We start from the raw sequence: 7500 nt of genomic DNA, 5'->3' as shown, positions 1-7500 counted from the left end.
ATATTGGCTATATCATAGAATTGGCTGAATCTCAGATGTTTACAAGCACCTGAAACTTGTATGCCTTAAACCTTCACTGTAAGAAAATCAATTTAAGATATATTTCAAATAATTTAAGAATATTAAGGTGTCAAATAGCTTTTAATGTTTTGTATTACTTTTTATTCTTTTTTGTGTGTGTATTAAGTATTACCCCTGACTGACCAATGATCAATGAATTGTTAGCTCTTAGTGACCATGACACTTTCATGCCATGATGTGATTTTTAAAAATAATTTCAGTTATGAATTTTAATTCATTCAAGATTTTATTCAAAAGATGGAACCAAATTCTACTTTAAATTTTACAGGAGGCTCGGATAATTTACTTTTAAATAATAGATCGTGATATTTCTCCAATCCTAGAAAATTCACTTACTTCCAGTAAGAGTTCAGATTTTTATTACAACTTTACTTGAAAGGTAAAATAAGAATTCCACAAAAAATACAATATAAAGAGTCATATCTCGATATAAGTGCACAAAATCCAAAGCATGTAGCAGTCACAATAACTGAGACACCTTAAGCCTATGTATTGACTTTTTTTCCTACAAATTCAGTGCATCCTGGCTAATGATAAAGCTCAGTTTCCATGAAGCTATATGAAGAGATTTCGCTGATAATACTCTGCCAACTTCCTGGAGAGAAACAAGCTGGAGGTGACAAGTGCCAATACACTATGGCATAAGTAGAGCTTACTTTAGATCTTGGCATTTCAGCTTTCAACAGTAAGAGAAGCAGTCAGTCATTTCAACATCAGTCAGGTGGATATAGAGTGACTTAATGGAAAGTAACAAATTCATTAAATATCTTGATAGCTCTTCTAGAAGCTTTTTCTGAAACAGGTGAGATAAAAGGCCTTTTAACAATAAAATCACAAATAAGTTGGACATGTTAAAATGAAGAAAACATGTTGGGGGCATGATTGATGAGATGGCTCAGAATGTTATCCTTGGGAAACTAAGTGTAGATTGGACAAGTCACCAGAGCCTGAAGTTGCCAACTAAGGTAGCTTAACCCTCTGCCTTTAGAAAGGGTTGCATTTAAGACAAACTTTATAAGGCTGCAAAATTCAAAGTTGATTTTGAATTTTCTTTTGTTCAATAGCAGGGAGATATATATATAATAACAAAGCCTTAGGTACGTTGATGAGTAAAGCAACAAAATTATTCTGTATTCTATAATGTATTTGCTGCAAAATATAACCTTCAAATGTTTTGTTTTCATTTTTCATTAATGCTTTGCTTTATTTTGTTATTTTAAAGAATGGATAAACTATGTCATAGGTTGAAAGAGGTGAAGAATAATGAATTGTGTTATAGTTCTACAGATTCCATTTTTTTTGTGAATATATTTTCCAGAATGTAGAATTGTAAAAGTTAGAATAATAGAAAGTAAAGAGATACACCATTGAATTTTTCAACTGTTTCATGATCCAAAGTATATTTGTGTGCAGGAATGAGAGCAAAGGAAAGATGGAACATTACATTTTGATTACATTACATTTTAATTAAGTAACATTCAGTGACTTAAATGTGTGTGAATGTGTACCTGTGGAGTATTTGACCTTCTCTCTCCTATAGGCTACTAAGACTCTTCCAGAATGGTGGTGTTCCTTTGTTGTAAGTGATAAACTCTACGTTTTCAACAGTGTGTTTGGGTCATATTTCTGAATCAACAATTAACAGAAGGCATAATGAGTGCCATTAAAATGAAATTTTATTTATTATGTCTTCAACAAATACTCTTTAAGGGTACTTTTATTCTCAGTTTTAAAAAATTGTTAATAAATTTAAACATTTATATTTGGTAGGAATTTTCAAAACTGTTATTTGACAAATATCCACTATGAGTTGCCAAGTGGGAGCAAGAATATGAAATGATCCACCTTTTTCAAAGAAGATCTCTAGCAAATAGTGTTGTTCATAGGAAAGATATGCCAAGGATTTTAGATTAATGAATTCTTACAAGTCTGAGAAGAAAGGCAGTATCACTATCCCATTATTTTGATGTAGTACTTTATTTTAGAGAGGATAACCTGTCCACGTTCATTCATCCATTAGTAGGTAACAAATTTGGGACTTGCGCCCTGTTCCTCCAACCTCACATATGATGTACATCTCACTAAACAACAATGATATACGAACTCAGAAATTAAAAGTACCTACTAAATTGAGAGAGCTATGAGAGTGGAGACTGCCTAAATTTAGCTTGAAGTAGCTACAACTGGCGTAGCAAGATTGTGATTGATTCTAAACATCTGAATGTTTACAGAAGTATTTTGGTGCTTTTAACTTTTAACATAAATTTATCCTGGCCTTCAGAATTGACATGGCAAGTGTGCATGTATTCAATATCAGTTGAGAGTGGGATCTTACACAACTGGCATCATACAGTCTTTAACTCATTATTATATTGTTTCCTACCCCTTTCCACCTAATTTGTGCTGCATTAGTCATGTTGTTCTCTTTGGAGGTATACTGTTAACCAAAGGTTTGAATATAAATTCTCACAGTTTGATAACCAAGAAATCAAAAGACAAAGATATTCACTGTAACCACCCACTGCCCTCATGTATAGGGTAACTGAAATATCAACTCAATTGTCAAAAGAGGGGTAAGGGTACATAATGAAGTCATAGATCACTTATAAAATCTGCCTGGATAGATATTATGAGGCCTACTTTTCTCAATGTTGGAATAACTCTTTTATAGGAACCCGACTCAACTCTATGACAGGATCTCTCTTGTCCACTATTTCCACATCTAAAATAAACTATGCAGAACATTTATTTCTCATGTTGGTAGAGTTTAATTGCCAATCCCCTATTGGTTTGGGTTTTCAGACTTAGGTTTGTCTGAGGATTCATCCGTCAGTCTTGGAAACTAAGGTGTTTGGGGCGATACAATTTCATCAAAAACCCAAGAGGTTTCTGATTTATTTGCTTCCATTCAGTTACATGTGAAAGAAACCACGATACAATCAAACATCTACCTGGAGTATTCAGGCTGGATGACCCTTTTATTTACTGACATCTATACTCATTTAAGGACAGCTACCTCAAGGCTATCTGAAATAATAGGCTGCGTGAACAGATAATATGCATAATCTGATCTTTGCAGCTGGGTTGGCAAGCATTTTATGTCCAAATACATTGATGTGTAGACTCCATAATCTCATTGACTGTTGTTCAGAGAACAGAAGGAGTCGGCATTTACAACCCCGCAAGGCTCCAAGTTCATGTATTCAAAGTAAATTTAGGTTGCAGCTGTACTCTGAGAAGCCTTTTCAGTAGAGTGGTATGACTTCCATTTCTCCTCTGGCCTATTAATCTGACCTGTATTACTTTGCTAAAGCAACCAAGAGCTAAAAAGAAAAGACAATATTTGGATTTTTATGCAGGCTTTGTAGTTATGTTATCTGCCACTCTGTTACCTCAATGAACATGATTGTCATGGCAACAAAATGTGTGCCAAAATCTTTTAGTTCACTTCAGTGACTCCGTTCTGATTATTAGTTAAGGTATGGTGTTGTAACAAAGTTATTCACTGGTTCAAACAAGATAGAGATTAATATTGTTTGCCAAACTTTCACAATATTGATGGCTAGTTTGAGTAATGAAGGTTTTTTCTGTTCCATGAAGTCATCCATGGATCCTGGCATTATGGTTTACTCATAACTCCATCATCTCATAGGGATTTTTCTTGAACATAGTTGATGGTGGATCTCTAGCATGACATCTTAATTTCAGTTCTAGGGAAAGGTAAAATAAAAACATAAACAACAACAACAAGTACAAAGAACTTCTCCTTCAAGGAACTGACCCATAAATTGCTTGTGCTACTTCTATTCACATCCCCTTGTCAAGATTTTTTGGTTTTATGACTACAAATTAATATAAGAATAATTAGGGGCTGTAGATGAATAATCATGATTCTGCTACGACTCTGACTTTGGTGATTCCATTGCAAAAAATACAAATGGTAGAATTGATACAGAGGTGAGGTGGGAGCACAATTGGCAATTTCTATCATAGAAGGTCAGCACCATGATCTACTGATGTTTCCTCTCCTATAAATTACTATCTATAAATTCTACTCTTTTTCATAACAGCTGTTTATTTTTACTTAATTTGTGGAAGCTCTTGAGATAAAGATAGTTAGAGATAGCTAAATAGATGAAAACTAGATATAGGTATCTTAATTTCTATTTGTTACATAGCTTCAAATATTGTCTCTCCATTTGAAAGGAATGTGCTTTTTATATGTAGTCATTTGGAAAAAAAAAAAGGTTTTTTTATTTTAATGTAACTGAATATTTCCTTACTGAAATTTCCTTACTGAAAATTATCCTTGCAGTAACTTTTAAAATGTTTTGTTTAAGAAATCACTTATTTCTCCGAGTTATAAGATATATACAACCATTGAAGTTTTAGAATTTTGCTTTTCAAAGTTATCTTTATCTGTGCAATATTTGTTATCCAATTCCATTTTTAATAGCTTTATTGAAGTATAATTAATATACAAAAATGTTGCACATGTTAATATATACAATTTGGTGAACCTCGCCTTATGCACCCACCTACAATACCATTACCATGATCAATGTAATAAGCATATCCATCATGTCCAAAAGTTGTTTCCTTGTGTCTCTTTATGTGTGTGTATGTGTTTTCATCATAATAACACTTCACATGAGATCTATTCTCTTTACAAATCTTTAAATGCATGATACCATACTGTTAACTATAAAGACGAGATGTTTTTCAGTAAATCTCTTGAACTTATTCATCTTACATAACTGAAACTTTATACCCACTGAGTGACAGCTATTAATTCCCCCCTCCTCCAAACCCTGGCAACCACCTTACTGTTTTTACGAGTTTGATTATTTTAGATACCTTATATAAGAGAAATCATACAGTATTTGTCCTTCTGTGACTGGCTTATTTCCTTTAACACAGAGTCTTCTGGGTTCATCCATGTTGTCACAAATGGTACGAGTCCATTCTTTTTAAAGAATAAGTACTATTCCATTGCATGTATATAACATATCTGCTTTATCCATTCATCTTTTGATAGATATTTGGATTATTTCTGTATCTCGGGATAGCCAAGATTTTCATATGTCAAGATAGAGAAATCATCCAAATATCCAACTGCTACAATGAATATAAGGGTGAAGATATTTCTATGAGGTGTTGATTTCAATTATTTCAGATAAATAATTGCTAGATCATATTTTAGATTTATTTTAATTTTTTTGAGGAATTTCCCTACTATTTTCCAAAGTGACTGCACCATCTTACATTTTATCAGTAGAATACAAGATTTCACCTTCCTCCACATCCTAGTCAACACTTGTTATCTTTTGTTAATATGCGCATATAAACGTATATACATATATACATATATATAGTACTAAAAGAGATAGAAATCCTTTTTAAAGACTTTCCTATGAATACATGATTTCCCCAGCAATATACTTTTCATCTTATGAGTCATACCGTCTTCCCAAATTAAGATTATTTATTTAATGAGCTTCTTATAGATCTGCGTATTTATCTTATTTGTCTGTTTTAATTATAATAGATTTATAACAATTCTTAATATCTAGTAGGCTAAACCCTACTAACTGGCTTTCTGTTTCAGCCACTGACTGTTCATGATATTTGTTTGTTCATACATATTTTGAAATAGACTATAAAACTTCATAAAACTTGGGGATTTTTAACATAATATATTAAAGCTACAAAATACTTGGAGATGGCCGGGAGCGGTGGCTCACGCCTGTAATCCCAGCACTTTGGGAGGCCGAGGCGGGCGGATCACGAGGTCAGGAGATCCAGACCATCCCATCCCGGCTCACACAGCGAAACCCCGTCTCTACTAAAAATACAAAAAACTAGCCGGTCGTGATGGCGGGCGCCTGTAGTCCCAGCTACTCGGTGGGCTGAGGCAAGAGAATGGCGTGAACCCGGGAAGCGGAGCTTGCAGTGAGCCAAGATCGCGCCACTGCACTCTAGCCTGGGCGACAGAGCCAGACTCTGTCTCAAAATAAAATAAAATAAAATGAAATAAATAAAAATGTTTGGAGATATATTTATATATTGATTCATAGATGCTCCTATTTACTAGCAATGGTATGTCTGCGCATTTATTTTAGAACATATTTAATACCTTGCAGTAAACTTTTATTAATTTATTTAAGTTTTAAATGTATTTTGTAAAATTTGTTTATGTATTTATTTATTTATTTATTGAGATAGAATTTCACTCTTATTGCCCAAGCTGGAGTGTAATGGTGCAATCTCAGCTCACTGCAACCTCCGCCTCCCAGGTTCAAGCGATTCTCTTACCTCAGCCTCCCAAGTAGATGGGACTACAGGCATGTGCCACCATGCCTGGCTAATTTTTTATATTTTTAGTAGAAACAGGGTTTCACCATGTTAGTCAAGTTGGTCTCGAACTGACCTCAGGTAATCCGCCCACCTTGGCCTCCTAAAGTGCTGGGATTACAGGTGTGAGCCACTGCACCCAGCTGTAAAATTTATTTTTATATGTGTTGTATATTTATTAGCTCTATTTTTAATTTTTACCAGACACAATTATACATATTCAATATTTATATTAATAATAGTATGTTTTACTTTTAGAAATTACTTATCTCTAGCTATTTTAGTGATATATTAATGTATTTAATTTTGAAATCAGTAAAATATCAAATTTATCTTGGTAGGAGAATCCGTCACAGTATTTGTTCTCTTATACTATGGAATGTCTCCTATATTATTGATGAGTCTCATTCTAAAGCAAAATGCACCTAAAGCCTACAACATAAATTTCTCACTTATTTGGAAGAACACGTACTCACTTTTATATTCTTGATTGCTTTAGATTTCTGTTTACTCTTAAAATCAAAAGTAAATAAAACGTATATTTTTACTTTCTTTCCCGGAAACATTATGGTCATTCTAGTTTTCAAAATTCTATTTTGGATTTTCTCATTTACTTTTTTAATGTGGTGAAATAACTTGATTGGTTTTCAAATGTTGAATCAGAATTTCTTCCATATTTATTTAAAAAAATAAAATTTTAGAGAGAAGAATAAATCAAACATAACTTGAACAGAAGGAAATAAAAATGTAAATAATCAAAACAGAAATAAGTAAAACTAAAAAAGAAGTAGAAAGAGCAAGGAAATAAAAAGCTGATCCCTTCAAAGTTCAATTAATTTAATAAGACTCTAGTCAATCTAACAAAGAAAAAAAGAGGTGACACAAATTACCTATATTAGGAATGAAAGAGAGACTGTAACTACTGATCCCAAAATATTAAAAGGGTAAAAGGGGGATTCTGGCCGAGCATGGTGGCCCATGCCTGTAATCCAGGCACTTTGGGAGGCTGAGGCGAGCAGATCACAAGGTCAGGAATTTGAGACCAGCCTGACCAACATGGTGAAA

Source organism: Mandrillus leucophaeus, unplaced genomic scaffold, assembly GCF_000951045.1.
Source record: "Mandrillus leucophaeus isolate KB7577 unplaced genomic scaffold, Mleu.le_1.0 Scaffold47, whole genome shotgun sequence".
NCBI classification, from domain to species: Eukaryota; Metazoa; Chordata; class Mammalia; order Primates; family Cercopithecidae; genus Mandrillus; species Mandrillus leucophaeus.
Note: the sequence above shows the minus strand (reverse complement) of the source record.